The sequence below is a fragment of the Myodes glareolus genome, chromosome 13, assembly GCF_982192425.1.
Source record: "Myodes glareolus chromosome 13, mMyoGla1.1, whole genome shotgun sequence".
Lineage (NCBI taxonomy): Eukaryota > Metazoa > Chordata > Mammalia > Rodentia > Cricetidae > Myodes > Myodes glareolus.
This window is the reverse complement of record NC_142038.1, coordinates 67,194,841-67,222,147: the sequence shown is the minus strand read 5'-3', so window position 1 is coordinate 67,222,147 and position 27,307 is coordinate 67,194,841.

The window sequence follows — 27,307 nt, the reverse complement described above, 5'->3', positions numbered from 1 at the left end:
CCATACTGATAGATGGAAACTTATACCTGGGTAATTCTCTGTAAGCCTCAGTAACTCACGGCTAACACAGCTGACTAGTATGTACGATACCCTTCATCTAGCCCCTGACACTGCAAAGAAAGCAAACAAACAAGCATGAAGGGAAGTATTAATGAAGAAGAGAAAACTCTTATGTGAGTTGGGGTCTTTGAACTAAGCTAGTAACCTTTTATGTAGAATGATATTCTTATTTGAACAACAGCTCAACCATATATGGGTCATTATATTTGGGCATTTGACAAGACAAACAAGGTAATGTGTTATTTAAAGAGAAACAAATGACAATAATTATTGCTACTGATAAAATTCAGGCTTTTGAAAAGTATCAGTTTCAGAAACCAGCTATCATTGGAAACATCATAAGTTCTCAATAATAAAGGTTGGTGAGACTGATAAAGCTATTAACAGACACAATTTGAAAATACATTTAAATGAGATATAGGAATATCTAGGAAATATATGTCAGTGAATTAATACTATACATATGTGCAAAATCTTAAAATAAAACTGTATAAAACTTCAGCTCAACATGGATAATAGTTTGATCAATTTTATTATTAAACAATTTAAAAAGTTTATCGATGTGCTCTTAGACTCCACATTACTACTAACCTGTGGAGACATTCATATGTCAAGCCTGAAGAAAAATATTCACAATTACTGAAAAAAAAAGTGTGTGTGTGTGTGTGTGTGTGTGTGTGTGTATACATACACATGCATGCACGCAGGTGGGGGGTATTTCTTTTGGTACCTCATTTTCTTTATGTTTTCTCTCCCAAGCCTACATATATTTTTTGAATGTTTTTTAATTTTTATTTGGTTTTTAGTGAGCTCTACATTTTTTCTGCTCCCCTCCCTGCCTCTCCCCTCTCTTTCAGCCCTCCCCCAAGGTCCCCATATCCCCGATTTACTCAAGAAATCTTGTCTTTTTCTACTTCCCATGTAGATTATATCTATGTATCTCTTAGGGTCCTTATTGTTGTCTACGTTCTCTGGGATTGTGATTTGTAGCCTGGTTTTCTTTGCTTTATGTTTAAAAAGCACTATAAGTGAGTACATGTGATAATTGTCTTTCTGAGTCTGGGTTACCTCACTCAAAATGGTGTTTTCTAGCTCCATCCATTTTCCTGCAAAATTCAGGATGTCATTATTTTTTCTGCTGTGTAGTACTCCATTGTGTAAATGTAACACATTTTCCTTATTCATTCTTTGGTCGAGGGGCATTTAGGTTGTTTTCAGGTTCTGGCTATGACAAACAATGCTGCTATAAACATAGTTGAGCACATGTCCTTGTGACACTATGGAGCATCCTTGGGATATATACCCAAAACTGGTATTGCTAGGTCTTGAGAAAGGTTGTCTCCTAATTTTCTGAGAAATCACCACACTGACATCCAAAGGGGCTGTAACAGCTTAGATTCCCACCAGCAATGCAGGAGTGTTCCCTTTTCCCCACAACCTCTCCAGCATACGTTATCATCAGTGTTTTTAATCTTGGCCATTCTTACAAGTGTAAGATGAAATCTCAGTGTTGTTTTAAGTTGCATTTCTCTGATGACTAAGAATGTTGACCATTTATTTAAGTGTCTTTCAGCCATTTTAGATTCCTCTGTTGAGAGTTCTCTGTTTAGGTCTGTACTCCATATTTTTTTATTGGATTATTTGTTCTTCTGATGACCAATTTCTTGAGTTCTTTGTATATTTTGGAGATCAGACCTCTGTCTTATGTGGGGTTAGTGAAGATCTTTTTCCATTCTGTAGGCTGTTGTTTTGTCTTGTTGACCATGTCCTTTGCTTTACAGAAACTTTTCAGTTTCAGGAAGTCCCATTTATTAATTGTTTCTCTCAGTGTCTGTGCTGTTGGGGATATACTTAGGGAGTGGTCTTCTGTGCCAATGCAATCAAATAAACTTCACACTTTCTCTTCTAAGCCTGCATATATTTTAAGCACACTGTAAACCATTTAGAGGGTTCTCTTATCTGAATCTATCTATTGTGTATTTCTCTTTTTCTTACCACATAAGTCTTTAATTTGCTAAGCAATATATCTAGGATTAAAGCTGTGGCTTTGACGGCTGCATCCACCCCATTCTTTAGCTTTCTGAGAGTCTAGCCTCATGGTAGAGGTACTGGCCAGAACCATGTTTATTGCCACAACTCTATGGTGTTTCAAGGTCCCTGACACCACCAAGAACCATGCTATCAGTTTTTCATCAACACCATTTAAGTGTTTTTTGGTGGGGCCTCTTAAAAGAGCTGCAAAGTTTCACAGCAAAAGCTGACTCAGGAAATGTCTCTTTTTTTTTTTTGCAAATAAATCATGAATATATATTTATTAATGTTTTTTTAAGTAAGTTTTATTAAATTATAAAAGTTTCCATTTCCGCCCCTCTTCCCAACACCCTCCCACTCCCCCCACTCCCTCTCCTCCTCCCTCTTCATCCCTTAGGGTAGTCAGGGTTTCCTGCCCTGTGGGAAGTTCAAGTTCCTCCCCCCCTCTCCAGGTCCAGGAGGTGAGTGTCCAAACTGACTTGATCCCCAAAATCCAGAATATGTAGAGGAAACAGGTCCCAGTGTCATAGTCAATGGCTTTTCAGAAAGACTCCGGGCCAGCCACATTCAGAGAATCCGGTCAAATTCCGAGAATCTGGTTATATCACTTCCTCGTTCAGTCCCAGTCCAACTGGCCTTGGTAAACTCTCATTAGATCCGTTCCATTGTATCAGTGGGTGATAGCATCCCTCGCAGTACTGATTTCGTTTTTCATGTTCTTCCTCCTTCTGTTCCTCATTTGGACCTCGGGGGGCTCAGTCCGGTGCTCCAATGTGGGTTTCCGACTTTATCGCCGTCCTTCGCCAGATTAAGGATCTATGGTGACAAGCAAAATATACATCAGTATGGTTATGGGCCACGGCCGATTCAGGCACCCTCTCCTCTGTCCAGAGAACAATCTGGGGGATCTCTCCTTGGACCTGGGATCTTACACCTGTCAGAATAGCTAAAGTCAAAAACACCAACGATAGCCTATGCTGGAGAGGATGTGGGGTGAGGGGAACACTCATCCATTGTTGGTGGGAATGCAAACTCGTGCAGCCACTGTGGAAATCAGTGTGGCGGTTTCTCAGGAAAATGGGAGTCAACCTCCCTCAGGACCCAGCAATTCCACTCTTGGGAATATACCCTAAAGATTCCCTAACATACTACAAAAGCATTTGTTCTACTATGTTCATAGCAGCACTATTTGTAATAGCCAGAACCTGGAAACAGCCTAGGTGCCCCTCAATAGAAGAATGGGTAAAAAAGGTGTGGAACATATACACATTAGAGTTTTACTCAGCGGTAAAAAACAATGACATCTTGAATTTTGCATGCAAATGGATGGAAATAGAAAACGCTTTACTGAGTGAGGTGAGCCAGACCCAAAAAGGAAATGTCTCTTAAATGAGACTTGCTTGCCTCTTGCAAAGAGAGCAAACCCAAGAAATTGCTGCTACCAAGAAGCCATGCTTAACTCTGCTCATTTTTTTTCTAGGATTATTTCCAAAACTCTCTCACATTTTCTGTGGATGCAGTTGCCTCATCTTGGGCACCATTCTGTTGTCTGAGGTTTCTGTCCTGCCCTGTTCCCCCAGTCATTAAGTCCCAAAGAAATCACACAGAGGTCTACATTAATATATACTGATTGGCCTAGTATTTAAGGCTTCTTATTAACTCTTATAACTAATTTTAGCCCATAATTCAGCAGTGAGGGAAAGCATTTGAACATCTTTTAACTCTGGAACTGAGACAATTTGCTAAACTTAGAAAAGATGGAAGAAATCACAAAGGACACCATCAGCAAATTTACCAACATGGGTGTTATAGTACAAGAGGGCTAAAAATACATAATTAGAAGACAAGCGAAAATCAAAATATTCTTCAAACATAGATGAAAACCACATGATCAGACATTTAAAAATATTCTATTTTGACTATAGCAAAAACAATAAAAAGCATTGGTTATTTAATTGTAAAAAAACTAAATTTAATTCAACTTTTAAGCAAACATATGCACACAATTCAGTAGTAATAATTGCAAAAACAAAGAAATTGAAAAGATAGATATTGAAATTTAAATATTGATACCAATTTTTATAGTCAATGAATCAAATAATTGCATCTGGTCTATATAATTTTGAATTGGAACAATATAAAAACATAAATATTCACTAAAATAAGTAGGTCCCTTTATGTACAATAATCCTATTTTAGGAAGGATAGTTTAAGAAAATGACTGAAAAATGTGGACAGTATCTATGTTTTTATGTTTATTATAGAATGGTTTAAGTATCATTTATACTAATAAGATGAATTGGTTAAAACTCATTTTCTTGATAAAATGTTCTTGACAATTCATCATCTTTAGAGAATAAAATCATAGATTGCAATTTGAATATGGCATGCCTTAGTTAAGAAGCTATATTCCATGAAATATACAGTGTAGCTTTTCAGAATAAAAGCAAGAATATCAGAAAGGCTCAACACAATGAAGAGCAAGAGAAAGCTTCAAAAACAATTACATTTTGCTTCTTTGATAGATTTTATTTTCTTCACTTTTATTTTTAAGGTAATAATATAAGTACATGTCTCCCTTCTGTTTCCTTTCTCCAAACCCTTCCATATAACCTGCCTAATTCTTCTTCAAATTATTGCCTCTTCTTACATTAATTGTTTTTATATGCACACACGTACTCGTGTACATAATGATATTTCTACATATAAGTCACTCAGTTTGTATAATGTTACTTGTATGTATGTTTGGTGTGCTTCTCCCTGGGGAAGGCTATTCTACATTCAGCATTCCTTAGTTGTCCATAGTTCTTTGTGTAAGACTGGGATCTTATGGGATTTCCCCATTTACTTTATATGTCTATTGTCATCATACAGCTCATGTTTCGACAGTCATGTGTGTGAGGTTTTATGGGTGTATCTTTTGATATTACAAGGAGACACCCATTCATAGAAAACTCCATGATCCTCTGGCTATTATGATCTTTTTTTCTGAAAGATTCCTTAAGCATTAGATGTAGGGGTGTTATGTAGATGCATCCATTGGGACCTGGCTCCACAGCTCTGTGCTTTCATTATTTGTTAATTTCACTATTTGTTGTCTCCAACTCTTTCAAAGAGAAATTTCCTTGATGAATGGTGAACCCTACCCATATTGGCATTTTCTTAACAACTTAATAACAATGAACATTTTCAAACAGACTGGAACACTTTCCGAATATGTCTTAGACTTAGGATTTAACTGTATCACAATCAAATAATGAAAGAAGATTGGAGATCATAAGGAAAATTATGGAGTAAGAATCTACTTTTCCTAATAGATGATCATGCTAAGGGGTAGGTAGGGGATAAAGGGAGGCAGTAGAAGGGGAAGAAGAGGCAAAAGTAGTTTGAAAGACAGAGAAGGGTAAAACATACAGAAGACATAAAACTTGTGATAGGAAAACACAGAAAAGATAAGAAAAGAAAAATGTAAGAAACTACACGGTTTGGATTGAAAGAATATGTGACGAGAAGGAAGAAGGAAAAAAGGATATTTCTCTCATGTATTTGTTAAATAAAACAGAACATGGGATCAATTTTTAATAATGTAAATGACTTGCCAATAATTTTATTGTGATAATGCTATGTGGCTAATTTCAAAAGAATATTTAATCACCTGTGTCTATTTATTAGTATATTAGCAGATAGGTAATACAAAATATGATGCTTGCTTGAAAATTATTGAGAAATAGATATAATGACTCAGAATTTCAAGCTTTAATGATCATTGGAGATAGCTCTTGGTATTTAGAAGTTTATTGCATCATGTTCCTATGTTGTCCGTGTAAAATTCCCCTAAGAAACAGAAAAGACCATTTTAAGATGTAAATTTTGTTATTGATAGATTTAGTCATTCAGTTCTCCTTGGAATTTTGTACAATGGTTTTTAGTTGCATCAAATAGGGATTTTAATAAAACACTTTGCTTGCATAGCAAAGAGAAAAAATACTAATTCATAAACACACAGGCACTTATCAGAGAAAATTACCTTCGGTCTTTTAAAGCTCTGATCAAAGAATAAATTCTTCCAGATCAAGTTATTGCACAGACATATGTGATAGATTTTGAATGATTATGAAATTCTATTTAGAAATAACCATTGTTTTAAATATTACTTCAAAATACAGTTAATTTTTATTATTCATTGACCCAAAGGTCATAACATTATTAAGAATTCAAACAAATTTTTACTAAGGTTTTATTATTGCCGTAACAAATGTCTGTAAACACGGCAATGAATTAAAAATAAAAAAATAATAGTGATCAATTATTTAATATATTCTTTGTAACTTTTTAAGAATAATTGCAATTATTTTTAAAACTTTGTATAATATATTGGTTTGAGTGAGAATGTCTCTCCATGGACTCATATATGTTTGCATGCTCAGTCCCCATTTAATGAACTCTTTGGAAGTTTCAGAAGCTGTGTCCTTCTTAGAGAAAGTGTGTCCCTGGGGATGGTCTTTGAGGTTTCAAAATCACACACCAGGCCCAGTGTCTCACTCTCTTCCTGTTGATCAGGGTGTAAAGTTCTCAACTGCTGCTCCAGTGCCGTGCCAATATGCTTCCAGCCATGAGGACAACAGGCTAACCCTTTGAAACTGCTAGGCCTGGTAAATGCTTTCTTTTGTATGTGTTGCCTTGGTTACTGTGTATTTTCACAGTAATAGAATAGTAACTAAGACACATGCAATGTAATTGATTGTATTCTTTCTTTCCCTTCCTCTAACTCCTCCCTGATCCTCCTGCCTCTATCCCTACTCACCTTCATATTTTTTTTCTCTCTCAAAAACACAAAAGAAATTAAAACAAAACTAAAAGTATTCAGAGAGAGAGATACAGATACAGATGGTACAGATACAGATGATACAGATACAGATCAGATATAGATACAGATCCAGATACAGATGATACAGATATAAATGATACAGAAAGAGATACAGGTGATACAGATATAGAAACACATGCACAACAACAATAAAGGTTGCTTTGGCTATCTATTCCTTGCCAAATGAGGCCTGCCCCAGACTGTAGTTGACCCTCTATTAGAGAAAACTAGTTTTCTTTTCCAGAAATTTTTATTTGCAGATACCTTCTTGGCAAGGGGAAGGACTTTGTCTACTTCCCCTTCTCATTGCTAGGAATTTATTTGCTTTGAACCCATGCAGATCTTCTACTTGCTTCCACCGTATTTGTGAGTTCATATCTGTATCAGTCCTATTTCTAGAGAAGCTGTTTTCCTTGAAGTCACACAACACCTCTATCTCTTAAAATCTTTCTGCCTCTTCTTCTGTGTCCATTTCTGCTCCTGGAGAAGAGGGGTTTGATAAAGACATCACATTTAGGGCTGAGTGCTCCAAACTTTGTCCCTCTGTACATTGCCCAGATGTTGATCTCTTCATTAATTTAAAGCTATTGCAAGTTTCTCTGGTGAGCACTCAGGGACGCTCTTCTCTAGGGGTACAGAAGCATGCTATTAAGAGTCATTTTATTGCTATGTTCTTTTAGTAGAAGAATAGTAGTACGTTTTCCCCTCTGCCCATGACCTAACTAGTCCCAGGTTCTTGACCAAATTATCAGTGTTAGGCATGCATTTCATGTTATAGAGTGGACTTTAAATCTAAACAGAAGATGGTTGGTTACTCCCACAACATCTGCACTACTTTGCATCACTATGTCTTGCACTATGTTTTTGTTATAGGTTGCAAGGTTTGTAACTGGATGAAATTGATTATTACTTGCTTTCCTCCAATACCATGCAATGTACCTTCCAGTTCCATGAACATTAGTTAGCAGTAGTAAAACTTCTAATTAGGCACCGGCTTGATTTCCCCAATTTTTAATGGGGAAGGTAAGTTGAGTCTTCAACAACAGGGTCTTACCATCAGATTATGGATAGTAACCAATATCCTCAGCCATAGCCTGTTGTGTTTAAGGTCTATGATATCTTGTGGGCAATGACTCAACAAAATATAACCCATTCTTGGCATTGGAGGTTTTACCTGTTGGAGAGAAAGACACACACACACACACACACACACACACAGAGAGAGAGAGAGAGAGAGAGAGAGAGAGAGAGAGAGAGAGAGAACAAACAAATCTGAGTTTTATAATTATACAATAACATTATGTCTTAAGAACATCTTTATCAGTGCATTTGATTAAATGGATGACTTTCTAAGAATACTTATTCATTAAGCTGAAACCATCTTTGCAGTAACAAAGTGTTGTCTAACTGGACAGAAAGTTATTATTGTAAGCATGTTCTCTTTTTCTAAAATTCATCAAACTGAGAATGTCGTTAAGATTTTATTGAATATGTCTTAAAGTAGTAAATTGCAATAACAATAAATACACAGGACTCACATAAGGTGAAATGCATTTCAAATGCTTTGAAAAGACTGGAGAGTTGAAAAGAAAACAATGTCTATAGCGTTTGTGCAGCTATAAATAATTTGTATATTTAATCCCATCAAATCAAATGCAAGCAAATGTTCACAGAACCTGAAGGGAGTATTCTAGATTGTAGTTTAGAGAGTATATATGTCATAGGGGCATTATACTCATGAGCACACAGCAGCTGACATTGTCTGCTCACGAGACCCCACCCTAGCTAAGGAACTGTTAGCATTTGATGGACTATTGAAAGTAAAATTTCGATTTTTTTTTTCAGGGCTATGGCTCCTGGTAGGCTGCCCATGATTTAGTGGATAGTCACATGCCCAGATGCATATATGAGATTTGTATGTAAAACTACATTTCTAGTGGATGGAGGGACAGTTCAGTAGATAAGAGTGCACACTGCTCCTACAGAAGACTTGCATTCAGTTCCCCAACAGTCTTCATGGGTGATCCCAGGGGCGTCCTATTTCTCTGATCTCTGTGGTCTCCTATACTCACGTGCACATACCCACACACAGAAACTTGTACAAGTACCTCATTAAAATAATAAATATAAATATCAAGTATATTTTAAGAGAATTTAAATATATAGAAATTAAAATTTACATATTTAAAATCTAGAAAGATCTTGAAAATATCAAAATACCAAATAATTTATGTTTAAAAACAATGGAAAAAAATTACAATACAAAAACAACAAATTTGTTTTTGTAATATTTTATCTGTTTTTGTAAGATAAGTCATAGTAGAAATGAAAAAGACACATGGATTGGTACAAATGTGAAATGTAAGAGACTACAGAGCAAAGACAAAGAGCACATTTGGCACCGAGACCTCAACAGTCAGCCAACTAATACAATGACAGATGATTTTCTCACTTTAATTGTATCAATTTTTAATTTTTTAATACTGCTCTCACATACTATACCCCATCCACAGATTCCACTTCCTCCCCTCTCCCACTTTCTCTCTCCCTCAAGCCCACCTCACCTCTGTTCCCCCTCAGAGAAGAAAGTCTCTCCAGGGCTATCATCTATGCATGGCCTAATAATGTTATAATAATGCCAGGCACATGCCATCCTGTCAAGACTGGATGAGGTGACTAGGTAGGAGGAAAAGGGTACCACTTCTTTTAGATTTTCCAGTTTCGTGGAGTACAGCTTTTTGTAGTAGGACCTAACAATTCTTTGTATTTGCTTGGTGTCTGTTGTTATGTTCCCCTTTTCATTTTTTTTTGCTTATTGTATATTATTTATAGATTTTATTTGATATTTACAATACATTCTCAAGGTGACAGTCACATAATTCTCGTCCTTTGAGACTACTGAGAATAATTCAGTTGTTAACATGCACATTCAGACATTGTATAGAGAGTTTAATTTAATCTTCACAGGCACTGAACTAATTTTTGTATGAAATGGTCAGTTTATGTATATCTTTATAAGAAACCATGCATTAAACTTTTATCTGAGATGTTTGTTTTTCATGAGTGAGGAATGTATGAGTGTACCAGTTACTTTTCAGACTTTCCAACATCTAATTCTGTGTCACTTTAATTGAAGTATTGTAATAAATGGGCAAAGGTAGCTTATTGTAGATATAGCTTGCATTTTTGCTATTTTTAGATCTTTTATGCATATAGATATTTGCCTAAATGGATGCATGTGTACCATGAGTGTGTTTATTCCAGTGAAGGTCAAAAGAGAGAATCATGGTCATGGATTTGTTGTTAAGCATGGTTATGTGCTACCAAGTGAGTGCTGAAAAATCAAATCATATCTTCTTTTATTTATTAATTAATTAATTTATTTATTTATTCATTTATTTAGAATTTCCACCTCCTCCTCGCCTCCCTTTTCCCTCCCCCTTCCTCTCTAGTCCTAAGAGCAGTCAGGGTTCCCTGCCCCATGGGAAGTCCAAGGTCCTACCCCCTCCATCCAGGTCTATAAAGGTGAGCAACCAAACAGACTAGGCTCTCACAAAGTCAGTCCATGCAGTAGAATCAAAACCCAGTGCCATTGTCCTTGGCTTCTCAGTCAGCCTTCATTGCCAGCCACATTCAGAGAGTCCGGTTTGATCCCATACTCCATCACTCCCAGTCCTGCTGGCCTTGGTGAGTTCCCATTAGATCAGTCCCACTGTCTCAGTGGGTGGACGCACCCCTCGTGGTCCTGACTTCCTTGATCATGTTCTCCCTCCTTCTGCTCCTCATTTGGGCCTTGGGAACTCAGTCCAGTGCTCCAATGTGGGTCTCTCTTGCATATCACCATAGAACCTTCATCTGGCGATGGATGGAGATAGAGACAGAGACCCATTTTCATTTCTAATTCTGTTAATTTGAATATTCTTTGTGTGTCTTTTAATTAGTTGAATAAGGTTTGTCTATCTTGATTTTTCTTAATGAATCAATTCTTTATTTCATTGATTCTTTTCTGTTGTTCTCTTTGTTTCTATTTTATTAATTTCAGCCTTCAGTTTGATTATTTCCTGCCATATCTGGGGTTTGCTTGTTTTTTTTTTTCTAGAACTTAAAGGTGTACTGTAACGTTGTTAGTATGAGAACTCTCCAAATTCTTTGTGTAGGCACTTAGGGCTATGAACTTTCTTCTTAGTACTGCTTTCATGCATCCTATAAATTTTTGTAGATTGTGAATTAATTTTCATTGAGTTCTAGGAAGTCATTCATTTCTTTCTTTATTTCTGCCTTGATCCAATAGTTATTGAGTAGGGAGTTGTTTCATTGCTGTGAGTTTTTACTTTTTCTGTTGTTGAAATCCAGTTTTAATCTGCTGTGGTCTAATATGACATAGGGATTATTTCAGTTTTCCTATATCTGTTCAGACTTGAATTGTGACCAAGTATGTAGGCAATTTTTGAGAAGGTTTCATGAGATACTGAGAAAGTATATTTTTTGTGTTTTGGTGAAATGTGGATATCTGTTAAGTCAATTTGATTCATAATATCTGTTAGCTCCATTATTTCTCCATTTAGCTTTTTGTCTAGATGACCTGTCCATTGGTGAAAGTGATGTGTGAAGCCTCTCACTATTAATATGTGATGTTTAATGTACGATTTAAGCTTCAGTAATAATTCTTTTACAATGTGGTTACCATTTAATTTAGGACATAAATGGTCATAATTTAAATATCATCTTGTTGAATTTTTTCTTTGTTGCATATGAAATATCATTCTCCATCTCTTTTGATTAATTTTGGTTGGAAATATTTTGTTAGATATCAGAATAGCAATAGCAACTTGCTTCTCAGGTCCATTTGATTGATTGGAAAATTTTTTTTCAACCCTTTAGTCTGAGTTAATGTCTGTCTTTGATATTAATGAATGTATCTTGCATGCACCAGAAGGATGAATCTTGTTTTTATATCACTCTGGTAGCCTGTGTCATTTTATTGGAGAATTGAGTCCCTTGATATTGAGAAATATTAATGACCAATGATTGTAACTTCCTTTTATTTTGGTGGTGGTGGTGGTGGTAGGGGTGTGTGTGTGTGTGTGTGTGTGTGTGTGTGTGTGTGTGTGTGTGTGTGTGTGTGTTTCCCTGTTTTGTATTTTGCTGATGTGAGATTATTTATTGCCTGCTTGGTTTTATCCCTATGGATATAGTTAATCTCCATGGGCTTTAGTTTTCCCTCTAGTACCTTCTGTAGGGTTCTATTTGTGAACAGATATTGTTTAGATTTGACTTTTTCATGAAGTATCTTGTTTTCTCCTTTATAGTGATTGTAAGTTTTGCTGGGTATGATAGTCTGGCTGGCATCCATGGCCTTTTAATTCTGTAAGACACATGGTCCAGGCTCTTCTTGCTCTTAGGATCTCTATTGAGAAGCTGGGTGGAATTCTAATAGCTCTTACTTTATATGTTACTCGGCATTTTTCCCTTGCAGCTTTTAATATTCTTTCTTTGTTCTTTACATTTAGTGTTTTGATTATTATGTGGTACGGGGGATTTCTTTTCTCATCCAATCTATTTGGCATTCTGTAAGCTTCTAGTATTTTTATAGGTATGCACTTCCTTAGTTTAGAAAACTTCCTTCTATGATATTTGTTAAGTGTATTTGTTTTTCCTTTTTGTTTTGTTTTTGTTGTTGTTTTTAATTAATTTATTGATTTATTTGTTTGTTTATAAAAATTTCCACTTCCTCCCCTCCTCCCCATACCCTCCCATTCCTCCCACTCCCTCCCCCCCTCCTCTCCTCCTCCCTCTTCAGTCCAAAGAGCAGTCAGGGTTTCCTGCCCTCTGGGAAGTTCAAGTTCCTACCCCCTACCTCCAGGTCTAGGAAGGTGAGCATCCAAACAGACTAGGATCCCAAACAGACAGTCCATGCAGACAAAACAAGAAAGACCTAGTGCCATTGTAAATGGCTTCTCAGTCAGCCCCCATGTCAGGCACATTCAGAGAATCCGGTTTGATCACATGCTCGTTCAGTCCCAGTACAGCTGGCCTTGGTGAGCTCTCATTCGATCAGTCCCCTTGTATCAGTGGGTGAACACATCCCTCGCGGTCCTTCCCTCAGTGGGACGCCAGCTGACTTCCTGTTGCCAGTACAGATGTAGTACTGTCAGCTCCAGCACCATGTCTGCCTGCACACTGCCACGCTCTACATCATGACGACAATAGACTGAACCTCTAAAATTGCAAATGAACCACCCCAATTGGATGTTTTTCTTTAAGAAATTTATTGATTTCCCCCAATTTTTTTATTTGTTGTTGTTATTGTTGTTCTTTCCCTCAATATCCTCAAGGAATTTTTTTATTTTCACATTAAAGATCTCTATCATCTTCATGAAGTTGGTTTTAGGTTGTTTTTTGTGTTTCAGTTGCAGTGGAATGATCAGGTCTTGCTGTTGTAGGCTAGTGGGGCTATGGCGGTAACATATTGCCCTTTCTGGTATGAGCTGTGTTCTTAAGCTGGCATTTAGGCATCTGGGTTTGGGATGATTATAGGTCTAGGTATTGATTTTTGAGTTTGTCTTTGATGAATTAGTGTTTTGTTCCTTAGTTTTGCTTTCCTCTTTGGTCTTCTGGTCTTCATGTCCTGGATTTCTGGTGGCCAGTGTGACCTCTGATCCAGGAGTAGGTCTCTGATCATGTTGGGAGCTGGACTTCTGGCCTCTAGGGTAGCTTTAGGTACAGCAAGGGGTCTCTGTTCTTACTGGTGTGAAATGTACCTACCTGTTCTTTGGAGTGGTGCCCTGCTCCTGAGCAGCAGAAGTCTGCTGGCATTGGAGACAGGGGCTGAACAAAGGACTGGTGGTGTGGTGGGGGAGGGCAATAAGATGGGTGTTTAGGAACTGCTTCTAGGGAGAGGAGCATTTCATCTGGCAGAAAGGTCATTCACCTGTTATTCTGACTCATGTCAAAATATTTTAAATGGTAATGTCCAAGATTATGAAATGAAAACTGGCACTATTTCTTGCATAAACTCACAATTTTATCATGATCACGATCACATAATGAGTGACTTTTTTCACATAGACACTCAGATGACAATGGGGCAGCTCAACAATGTTTGAGTTAATGGTGATGCTAAAGCATAGCCTCCAAAGGTCGGCATTAGTTATTTCCGTGGGATCAGTTCAATGAAATGGGAAGCAATTCATCCATGTTTATGATAATAGGCCTTGGACTGTTGGTGTAAAGTTAGTAGAATGCTCTGGGTGCCTATGAGGGAGGACGGACTAAGACAGAGTGTTCAGGCATTACATACATTAGATGCAATTGGCTTTTAGTTTTAGCAGGTCGTGCCCCGCTGTAAATCAAATGTTAAAGAAATTTCAGTCCCAAGTACTTTTTACATATTTGGAAAAATCCTACTAAGGATGGTACTTTTTTCTCCACTAATGATATAGTTCTCACAGAAGAATGAACAACTTGTTAATGCCAACAGATGAACCATGAATGGCAAAGCAGCTACTTGTAAGCCTCCGCACTTTTCTGTGGATCCCCAGGCCAGATTCAGGCGCACGCTTTCCTGAACTCAAGTCCATGAGAATGGACGATTGTCCTGAGGGTTAAAATAGACACACACAAAAGAGACCTGCTCACTTACTAAAAAGTAAATGGCCACTTTATTAAACTCAAGTCGGGTATTTATACCAGTGGGCAAGAGGGTTCAAAAGGGCATGGCCTCCTCCCATCAGGAGCAGTAGAAGGAGATTACAGGTGCCCAGCGCCTCAGGCAGAATCAGCTGGGGGAGGCAGGCATATGGGGCCCACTGCTAGAACCTTGATTGCAGGTGGAATCACCATAACAAAAGAGAGCCAAATTCTTCCTAAGCTATACCCTCAAGCCAGTGCTAGTGCAGAATCTCCAGGGAGCCAGAGCTCAAATGGCCCTGCTAATCGCCAAGGAAGAAAAGGGAAAAAGACCTGGGTACCTACAGCTACTTTTTCTTTTCTTTTTCTTTCCTTTGTCTTCTGAGTGGTATCTCTCATTTATTTTTCTTTTAAGTAGTTACCATGCAAAGTAATGGGTTTACTGTGGCATTTTCATTATCATATGTATATGTCATTATGTTCTGGGGAAAGTTGTCCCCTCCTTCTTTCTCTCTTCTCAACTTCCCTTTCTTGTGATGCCCTTTTCCTTTCCTTTCCTCTCATAGTTCCCTTTCTGCTAGAATAATAGATGACAGATAGATAGATAGATAGATAGATAGATAGATAGATAGATAGATGATAGATAGATAGATAGATAGATAGATAGATAGAGAATAGATAGATAGATGATCGATACAGATAGAACTTAGAGATAGAAATGACATGTGTATTCCACATAGAGAGAAATGTGATGTTTCTCTGCCCAAGTCTATTTTATTTCACTCAATACAATGTTCTCTAGTTCCATTCATTTTCCTGTATATTCCATTCTTTACAGTTTAACAAAACACCATTGTGTGCACATACTACACTTCTATTATTCATGTTTCTGTTGATGAATCTCCAAGCCAGTTCCAAACATTAGTCTTGGTGAATAGCATTGAAAAGTGAGCATGGGTGTTTAAATATCTTTGTGACATGCTCATTTGGAATCCGCCAGGTATATACCCAGGAATAGTAAACTGTATCATGTGATAATTTTGTTGCTAGTAACATGAGGAACAAGAAGCTGCCATACTGATTTCCATGGTGGCTCTAATGTTGACATTAGCACTAGCAGCACATAAGGTTCCTGTTTGTGCACACCCTCATGTCTGCTCTTAATGACATGGACATAATTGGCCGTACAGTGCTGTTGGCATTGCATTTCCCTAATGGTTGAGAATGGGGACAGCTTTTCAAATGTTTACTAGCCATTTACATTTCTTATTTTGAAAACATTTGAATGGTTTGATTTTGATGGTGTTTACATTAATTTCTTTATAGTTTAGAGTTTTTTTATAGTTTATAGGTATTGATCCTATATCATTGATAAAAATTTTTCTTCCACTCTGTAGACTGGCTTCACCAAAATGATGGTTTCTTTTGCTCCATAGAAGCTATTCATATTCAGGCAATACCATTTCTAAATATTTGGGATACATCCTATACTACTAGTGTTCCCTCTTTGCCTACCCTGTGAAGTGTTTGCCTGAGATTTCCTCCAGGAGCTTCAGACTTTAAGATATTTGGTCTACTTTGAACTGCTATTTGTGAAGGGTGGAAACAGGGATTACATTTTATTAGTTTACATGTGTACATGTAGTTTTGCTAGTTTCATTTGTTGGAGAGGCTGTATTTCCTCAAATATATGTTTTCGGCATTTTTTTCAAAGACTGGGTAGTTATAGTGCTGTAAGTTTATTCTGGGTCATTTATTCAATTCCCTTGGTCTATACTTCTGGGACTGTTTAGTTGAGCTTTATGGGTGTTTTTGTGGGGGGTGGGGGGAGTATGTGTTTTGGTTTTTGTTTGTTTGTTTGTTTGGACTGTGTGTGTGTGTATGCGTGTGGATATGTGTATGTATGTGGGGGGATGTGTGGATATGTGTATATATGTGTGGATATGTGTCGGTGTGTGTCTGTGTGGGGGTGTGAGGAAGAGAGAGAGAAAGAGAGGGATTCATATGCCAGCTTTACCAAGGCTCTGCAATGTAATTATGCAGTTGTGGTCAGGGTTTTGATGTCTTCTCCATTGCTCTTTGATTTTTCTGAGGGTTTTGTGTTTTATATAAATTTTAGGGTAGGTTTTTCTGGTCTTACGCAGAATATCACTGTAATTTTAATGGAATTGCATTGAACCTGTCGATTATCTTCAGTAATATAGCCATTTTCACAATATAAATTCCCCCTGCCCATGAGCATGGGAAGTTTTCCCATCTTCTACTGTATTATTTAATTTTTCTCTTTGGTGTTTTGATGATTTCTACATAGAAGTCTTTTGCCTCCTTAATTGGGTTTATTCATCGGGCCTTATCCCCATACCTCCTTTTTGAACCTATTACAAGTAGGATTTTTCTCCTGATTTCTTTTCAGCAAGTTTATTTTTGAAATATTAGAAATCTGCTCTTCAATGTATGCTGATCTTGTGTCTGATTGTGCCTGGACGGCATTTACCGGCATTGAGACTTTGCAATGGTGACTTTGGTGTGTTTTAAGTAGCAATCATCTTCAGATGAGTAAACTTGGACATCTTCTTTCCTACTGGCACCTCTGCTGCTGCTTCTCTTGTCTTATTGCCCAAAGGCTTTGAACAATGTCTCAAATAAGACCAGAGAGAGTGGACACCCACATCTCATTCCTGAATATAGAGGAGCTGCTTTCGTGTAATTCTCATTTAGCAGAACGTTTATAGGTTTGTTATCTGTAATCTTCATTGTGTTGAGGAGTATTTCTTCTACTTCTGATCTTTTCAAAGTTTTTAATCATGAAGGGATAGATACTAAACTTTATCAAAGATATATTATCAATTGAAATTATTATAAGATTTTTGTTATTCATCATTTTATATACAGTGTTACACTTATTTATTTATATAGGTTGAACTAAGGACTTACATTTTACATTTATATAAACAATCAATATGACTATGTTTAAGTTTTATTTTATGCCAATAATTGGGGTAGGTGAACAAAAAAGTAATAATCAACTAAACAGATGAAGCCTTACTCTCCTAAATGTAAGTTCATTACGAATTGCACATTAAAAAAAAAATCAGTTGCTGGCCTTTCAAGGAAGTCACAAGGAATTGCTAACAGCAACTTAAGTGTCTATATCTTGTACTCATTGGTAACTCACAAATTATCTTTAAACTGTAATATTAGTATTATTGCTTTGCTCTATCTGTGCATGATGTGTGTGGTGCTTTGCAAGGTGTCAGTTATCTCCCCCACCTCCACGTGGGTTACAAGGATCGAACTCAGGCTGTCAGGCTCAAGTCTCAAGCACCTTTACCCACCCAGTAATCGCTCCAGCTCAGTGGCTCAAAAAGTCTAGTATAATAGATCATAGTGCACAAAAAGTATTTGCAATGCTGTTAGTATAATATTAAATTGAGTAACATCAGTTAAGTAGCTATGCACAGGTTATCCATATAATTGTCTATTTACGGTTATTTCAATTATATTAGAGCTAGAATATAAAAATAAAATTTTTGAAGCAATTACTTAGTGCAATAATATTATGCAACATTTTCATCTATTTAAAAAATTCTGTAGCATCATTTCTCAAATTAAGGCCATCTGAAAGATAAAATAAATAGAAAATTCACATTGGCCAAAGTGGTAATTAAAAGTATAAGGCATTAAAGTTTGATGTTAATTTCTGCTAAATGAAGATGTAAGCTTTTGCAAAATGACTCTTCATCAGCTTGTATCCATATGTAATACAGAGATAATAGCCTCGGCACTGGAAAAGGGCCGTGTGTTCAGAGTCACAGGTTTCAGTTTTGTGATTTTTTTTCTCCTAATAGTTAAGTTGCAGCAAAATTTCTCAGACTTTATTTTCTTATCTATAAACTGATGAATGTGAACTAAATTGACTGTTTTAAGACCTTGCATTTCCAACAGTCTATGAAAAGCTCAAGAAAAAAATGGAAAGAACATTTTTAAGTCTGTGAAAAGCTGTTAACCCTGACAGCTATTGCTAATCACATTTCCATTGTAAAGACAACCTCACTTGAAGAGAGCGTTATATCTGTAAACGTTTACTCTTCATTTTATGTTCAAAGTAATTTTATGGGTCATTGATAAATTAAAGAACAATTATAACACAAATGTCATAAAAATAGACAGTATTATCCTCAGACTAGAAGAAAAAATAGAAATCTTGTCTACTTTCATATGACAGGATTGCTAGCCCAAAAGTAGTTATTTAAAAACTCATGTGTCTTACTACATTACTAAGAAAAATTCAAAAATAAAAACCCTTGAGTGAAAGTTCTCCAACGAAGAGAAAGCTGTCATTACTGAGTGACAGAAAGAAAGACATATCAGAAGATTCAGACATTTCCATTGTATTGTGCGAAGAGCCAAGAAGGATGACAAGCAAAAGCTATGTCATTGTACTATACATTTTAATTTATTCAAAAATTCTAAACACTCATTTTCAAAGACACTGAGTTCATAAAAAATCATTCATTTGGGAGACCTATGGGAACTTTAGTGACTTGGGGCCTCTATGTAGACATGGCTCCACATACACAGTCTATGCTCACTTCTTTCTGATACAATAAGCAATGCAGAACTGAAGTTAAGTTCCTTTCAAACTCCTACATGTGTCTGCTAATGGCTTGGCGTTTTCTGGCTCTTAGAAGAGAGATGGGCACGAGACACTTATCAGTTAACATTTGTGGGCCCCAAGTTTCTTATATCAGCACCCTTAATAGTAACATTTTTGCTAAACGGAAAGTTAGGAAGGAGATCCACATGTGGGGGAAAAGGGAAGAGGAAGGGGAGCAGGATGGAGGGAGGTGTAACCAAAGAACAACGTATACTTGCACAAAAATTTTCAAGAAAGCAAGAGAAAATTTATTTTTTACAAATTCAGAGTTTGGAAAGCCACTTAAGAATTTACTGTATGGAAATGGCAGAGGGTTCTGGTTAACAACACAAATGAATACAAGCTAAAGAATGCTTTAATTTCCATGGTTAATAATCAGATCACTTGATTCGTGACTATTTGCTAACTTCTTCATAAAATAAAGTAACGCATGGAGAGCCTTCTAGCTCAGGATCCTTCATGAACTCACCACTACCCTGTCAGTCAGATCTCCAGTCACTCAAAGCTTTCTGTAAAATTCAAGGATCTCTTCTATTTATTTTTTTTTATTTTGGCTTTTCGAGACAGGGTTTCTCTGTGTAACAGTCCTAGCTGTCCTGGAACTAGCTCTATAGACCAGGCTGGCCTCAAACTCACAGAGATCCACCTGCCTCTGCCTCACGAGTGCTGTGGTTTAAGGTATGTGCCACCATCGCCTGGCTTCAAGGATCTCTTTTATAGGTAGCTTAGTCTACCTATAAATCCATGTTAGTTGGTAGCAAAAGATCTTAATTCCTCTGTGCTCTTAAAAGCACTCATGAAACTCATCGAAACATGGCAGCCCGCTCATCACAGAACGATGAATAGGTTTCAAGATAAAGTTCCCAATGTGTGAGAAATTACATGCTTGCTTCCACTGCAATGTAGTCTTTAGAGCAGCATCTGTAAATGCATGCTGTGTTCAAGAGGCCGTGACCTGACTCTTCCTTTGGAATGCAGGAATATCAGTGAACTGGTGGGCACATGTACACACTTTTGTCTTAGGGTTCTGAAACTCACACACAAGTGCTTCAATACTGAGCTGTACCTTTACCATTTATGTATACTTTAAACTCTTAAAATGTGGAATTATTTAACTCATGAGTTGAAACTCCCAGAGAAGATCAACATTTCTTAAACCCTGTACAAATCTGATTGAGTGACTGGGACATTGGAATTGTGGGGAGCTGAAACATTATAGATTGGGAGCCAAACTATCTTATGTTATTATTAGTCCCCTTAATGGTGTTTTTTTTTTTACCCAACTCTGTGTGCTACCAAAAATCCTTCTGAATATTAAGTAAATATTTTTGGAATGTGCAAACAGACCACTAGCGCCTATAGTGACAAAGGCTAAGTATCTCATCAGATCGTGTCAGTGTCCTGTAAAAGAAGTTCCCCTGTTTTTCTGTATCCTGCCTACCTGATTTTTTTTCACCAATGGATTTTTGAAATGCTTTGATTGATAACTTTCTTCACTTTGTTTCTATTAAAACTGCAACTGTTACCATGCTGGAACGTGTCATGTAAGTAACCAAAATGTGTGTTCCTGAATCACAGTTACTCATAGTTAGCTCCTAAATAAGCTATCTCTATTTTCTTTAAGCTTTAGGATTTAGAGTAATGGCTGTGTTCTTTCCATGGTCAAGCTAACTATATAGGACCTAATCCACAGAAATAGCAACATGGGGGAAAAATAAATGAGCTGTTTGTAAGCTGGAAATAAAATGAGTCCCATAATCCTTTGGAAAAATATTTCTGCGTACTAAAGCTTTCTCTAAAACTCATCAGATTATTATTCCTATTTTCTGCTTCATTTTGTCTATGAATATGCATTACACGGATAAGGAAGCTTTATTACCAAAGATTTCTACATGTATTCTAGGCATCCATGAAAATCTTCAGGGACAACTTGTTTAAAATGTAGATCCCAGGGTTCTACTTCATCATTAGTAAGCTAAAATATTTTATATGGAAAACTAGAATTTCCAGTATTTAACAAAGTCCTGAAAGTGGTCTAACTCAAGTAGTCCCAGAGATTCTGTAGTATGGCTTCTCCTAGAAAAAAAAAAAAGTATAAGCATCGATTTATGTAAGATAGGCACAAACAATAGACCAAAAAAATAATTCCATCAAATGCCAGCTTGGAGAAACTGTGGTTGTTATGGTTGGAATGAAAGTTGCCTCCATAGGACCACATGTCTGAACACTTAATCCCAATTTGGTTGTGCTGTTTGGAGATGGGATGCATTTGTGGAGTGTGGAACCTCATCCCTCCTCCTACTTACTCTACTCTGATTGCTGTGTATTGTTGAGATATCATCTCTTAGCTTCCTGCCCTAGGTGCATGTCTTCTCCACCATTATAGAAGTCTAGCCTCTGGAACTATCCGTAAAAATAATATTCTTTAAGTTTTCTTGTTTTGTTTTGTTTTTGTCTTTTTGGTCACGGTTTCTTATGACTGACAAAGAAAAGTAACTAGTGCAATGAGTTTGTTGAGTTTCTTTAAAGCAGCATAAAAAGCTCAGAAATAATTGCATGTTCAAAAAGTCCAATGCCCACAGATGATGGACTCATGAAAAAAACACTCTGCACTACAGAGTCCCTTTGACCTAACCTGTCTTCTATGTACTTTTACATCTCCTAGGGTCATACACCTGGAAGTACAACTGGAGAGACAAATGACGAGAATTCCTAGGTGAGGATCCTAACACTTTTCTTCTACTTGGGTGTGAACAGCCCAACTACCATTACCATAGACCTCACTGTAAATATATAATTCTGCTTATTTCAGTGCCGTGACTGTGGGCTATGCATCCTGCAAGTCATCATAAAACTGTAAGATTATAATTAATCTTATGATTATAATTATAATTAATATAAGATTGTGTTATTATAATCATAACATTATAATTATAGTCAGTTCTATTATTGCCAGTGTGATGCCATGCCATGCCTGGAGAAAATCATCTTACCCCAAAAGACTCAAATACAAGCAATAAGTAAAACTGGATTTTGTTTTTAGTAGTCCACACCAAGAAAAATATCTAGATGTAGTTCCACAACATAAAGTACTGGTTAATAAAGTGAAGAGATATTAGTAAAGTGTTTGTCAAACAAACATGGTGAACTGAGTTTGCTCTCCAGAACACATGTCAGGAAGCTGGGCACAATTATATGTTCTTCTAATCACGGCACTGGGGAGGCAGAAACACATGGAACTCTTCAGCTCGATAGCCAGTCTGCCTAGACTCATCTGCACATTCTAAGTCATCTCACGAAACAAGATGGAGTGTACCTGAGGAATGACACCTAAGGCTGACCTATGTCCTGTACGGGCACAGACACACACAAGCAGATGTACACTCGAACACAAATATGCTCCTGCACACACATGAACACACAGAGACACACACCAAAAATTAAAAGCTAGTTAAGGAAAATAGGATTAAACTTTATTTTAGCATATAAACAACTTTCTAGAAGAAAGGCAGAATGATTTGCATTTGCGCATGTCTGTTTCAGGCCTGTAGACTAAGGAGGCAATAGTGACAATTCTTCATGACATAAACTTAGAAAGATTTGAAGGTCAAAGAAGAATATCAGATCACTGCAAGTTTGACTTCCAAGTTAGAAAGCAGCAAAGAAAAAGAAGTCATGTCACCTCTTCCCCCCTCCCCTCTGGGGCCACAAGATCTCCCCAGAGCTGCTCCCTTGCATGCTGGGCCTGCGCTGTAGGCTCAGTCTGGCAGGGGCAGTTCCTGTGCTTTGAGAGCCTGCCTAATGACAGGCAAGCTCTGTCTCAGCTCAGCCACATTCCTGGCCAGCAAGAGACAGTGAACTTCTAGCAGACATCCATTGGAGGAGGGGTGAGTTTCCTACTGGCCCGAGGGCTTTGGCTAGGAGGAATTCAGACTTTCCCCGCCCCCCTCGACTTTCTGGTCACCCTGCAGTGACGGCTCCTCCCTGCGGAGCTCTCCTGTCCCAGCCTTTATCCAGGCACACCTTCCTCTCTTCCCCCCTTCCCTCTGGGGCCACAAGATCTCCCCAGAGCAACTCCCTTGCTCGCTGGGCCTGGGCTGTGAGTGCAACCCGGCAGGAGGGAGTGCCTGTGTTTCAATAGACTGCCTGAGGAAAGGTAGGCCTTCTGTCAGTGAAGTCCTTGCCCAACAAGGGAACCTGACCTGGTACTAGAAGATCCAATAGAGAGCATTTGAAGGAAGAGATGGGCAGACGCCAAGGCAAGAACTCCTCCAACAATCTAAAAAAACAACATGAAAACACCAGATCCCAATGACCCTACAATAGAAGGACTTGAACTTCTTAATTCAGAAGAATTGGAAAAAATGCCATTATGAAAGCAATAGAGTCCCTTAAACAGGATGTGAATAACTCCCTTAAAGAACTGGATGAGAAGTATAACAAAAAGATTGAAGAAATGAGTAAAGAAATGGATGAGAAATGTAACAAAAAGTTCGAAGAAATGAGTAAATCCATGAATGATACACTGGGAAACAAAGAAAAAACAATCAAACAGGTAATGGAAACAGTTCAAGAATTGAAAACTGAAATGAAGGCAATGAAGAAAACACAAAACGAGGGCTGGCTGGATATGGAAAATCTAGGTAAACGAACAGAGACTACAGAATCAAGCATAACCAATAGGATACAAGAGATGGAAGAACGAATCTCAAAGTCTGAAGATACCATAGAGAAAATAAATGCTCTGATCAAAGAAAACAGCAAATCCAACAAATTCTCATCACAAAACATTCAAGAAATCTGGGACACAATAAAAAAACCAAATCTAAGAATAATAGGGATTGAAGAAGGAGAAGAACTGCAGATCAAAGGAACAGAAAATATATTCAACAAAATTATAGAAGAAAACTTTCCCAACCTAAAGAATGATATTCCTATGAAGGGTCAAGAAGCATACAGAACACCGAATAGGCTTGATCAAAAAAAAAAAAATCCCCTCACCATATAATAATCAAAACACAAAACATACAGATTAAAGAAAGAATATTAAGAGCTGCAAAGGAAAAAGGGCAAGTAACTTATAAAGGTAAACCTATCAGACTTACACCGGACTTCTCTATGGAAAACATGAAAGGCAGAAGGTCCGGGATAGAGGTACTGCAGAAACTAAGAGACCATGGATGCAAACCCAGACTACTACACCCAGCCAAGCTATCGTTCACTATCAATGGAGAAAACAAAATATTTCAGGATAAGAACAAATTTAAACAATTCATAGCCACAAACCCAGACTTACAGAAATAGAAGGAAAATCGCAACCCAAGGAATCCAATATTGCCAGCACTGCTTACAATAACTCAGACATTTAGCGACCCTTCACGAGCTTAACTCAAAGAAGGGACACATACAAACTCTATTAAACAAACAAACAAAAAATAATAACCGGAGTCAACAACCACTGGTCATTAATATCACTTAATATTAATGGACTCAATTCACCTATAAAAAGGCACAGACTAAGAGACTGGATACGAAAACAGGATCCAACATTCTGCTGTTTACAAGAAACACACCTCAACCACAAAGACAGACGTCTATTCAGAGTAAAGGGTTGGGAAAAGGTTTTTCAAGCAAACGGACCTAAGAAACAAGCAAGTGTGGTCATTCTCATTTCCAACAAAATTGACTTCAAACTAAAATCAATCAGAAGAGATGGAGATGGACATTTTATACTCATAACAGGAACAATTCATCAGGAGGAAGTCTCAATCCTGAATATCTACGCCCCTAATAAAAAGCCTCCTACTTATATAAAAGAAACACTTCTAGAACTCAAGGCAGTCATCAAACCACACACACTAATAGTAGGAGACTTCAACACTCCTCTCTCACCAATGGACAGGTCAATCAGACAGAAATCTAACAGAAAAATAAGAGAATTATTGGAGGTATTGAATCAAATGGACTTAACAGACATCTATAGAACATTCCACCCAAATAGGAAAGAATATACCTTCTTCTCTGCAGCTCATGGAAGCTTCTCGAAAATTGACCACATACTGGGTAACAAAGCAAACTTCCACAGATACAAAAAATATTAATAACCACCTGTGTCTTGTCAGACCACCATGGATTAAAGTTAGAATTCAAGAACAGTGCTACCCCCAGGAAGTCAACAAATTCATGGAAGTTGAACAGTCAACTATTGAATCACCCCTGGGTCAAGGAAGAAATAAAGAAAGAAATTAAAGTCTTCCTTGAATTTAATGAAAATAAAGACACAACATACTCAAACCTATGGGACGCTATGAAAGCAGTGCTAAGAGGAAAGTTCATAGCACTAAGTGCCCAATTAAAGAAAACGGAGAAAGCACACATTGGAGACTTAACAGCACACTTGAAAGCTCTAGAAAAAAAGAAGCTGATTTATCCAGGAGCAGTAGAAGACTGGAAATAATCAAACTGAGGGCTGAAATCAACAAAATAGAAACACAGAAAACAATCCAAAGAATCAATGAATCAAAAAGCTGGTTCTTGGAGAAAATCAACAAGATCGACAAACCCCTATCCAAATTAATCAAACGGCAGAGAGAGAACATGCAAATTGTTAAGATCAGAAATGAAAAGGGGGATATAACCACAGACACAGAGGAAATTCAGAGAATCATTAGATCTTACTACGAAAATTTATATGCCACAAAGTTGGAAAATGTAAAAGAAATGGACATTTTTTTAGATAAGTACCATATACCAAAGTTGAACCAAGACCAGGTGAACAATCTAAATAGACCTGTCAGTCGTGAAGAATTAGAAGCTGTTATTAAAAATCTCCCTACCAAAAAAAGCCCAGGACCAGATGGTTTCAATGCAGAATTCTACCGGAACTTCCAGGAAGAGCTAATACCTATACTCCTTAATGTATCTCACAATATAGAAACAGAAGAATCATTGCCAAACTCTTTTTATGAAGCTACAGTTACCCTGATACCAAAACCACACAAAGACACAACCAGGAAAGAGAATTACAGACCAATCTCACTCATGAACATTGACGCAAAAATACTCAATAAAATACTGGCAAACCGAATCCAAGAATACATTAGAAAAATTATCCATTATGATCAAGTAGGCTTCATCCCAGAGATGCAGGACTGGTTCAACATACGCAAATCTATCAATGTAATCCATCATATAAATAAACTGAAAGAAAAAAACCATATGATCATTTCATTGGATGCTGAAAAAGCATTTGACAAAATTCAACACCCATTTATGATAAAGGTGTTGGAGAGACTGGGGATACAAGGATCATACCTAAATATAATAAAAGCAATATACAGCAAGCCGTCAGCTAACATCAAATTGAATGGAGAGAAACTCAAAGCCTTTCCACTAAAATCAGGAACACGACAAGGCCGTCCACTCTCACCAGACCTCTTCAATATAGTGCTTGAAGGTCTAGCAATAGCAATAAGACAACATAAGGGAATCAAGGGGATTCGAATTGGAAAGGATGAAGTTAAACTTTCGTTATTTGCAGACGATATGATAGTGTACATAGGCGACCCCAAAAACTCTACCAAAGAACTCCCACAGTTGATAAACACCTTTAGTAATGTGGCAGGATACAAGATCAACTACAAAAAATCGGTAGCCCTCCTATACACAAAGGATAAAGAAGCAGAGAGGGAAATCAGAGAAACATCACCTTTCATGATAGCCACAAATAGCATAAAATATCTTGGGGTAACTCTAACCAAGGAAGTGAAAGACCTATTTGACAAGAACTTTAAGTCCTTGAAGAAAGAAATTGAGGAGGATTCCAGAAAATGGAAAGACCTTCCCTGCTCTTGGATTGGGAGAATCAACATAGTAAAAATGGCAATTCTACCAAAAGCAATCTATAGATTCAATGCAATTCCCATCAAAATCCCATCAAACTTCTTCACAGACCTTGAGAGAACAATAATCAAGTTTATATGGCAAAACAAAAAACCCAGGATAGCCAAAACAATCTTATACAATAAAGGAACTTCTGGAGGCATTACCATCCCTGACTTCAA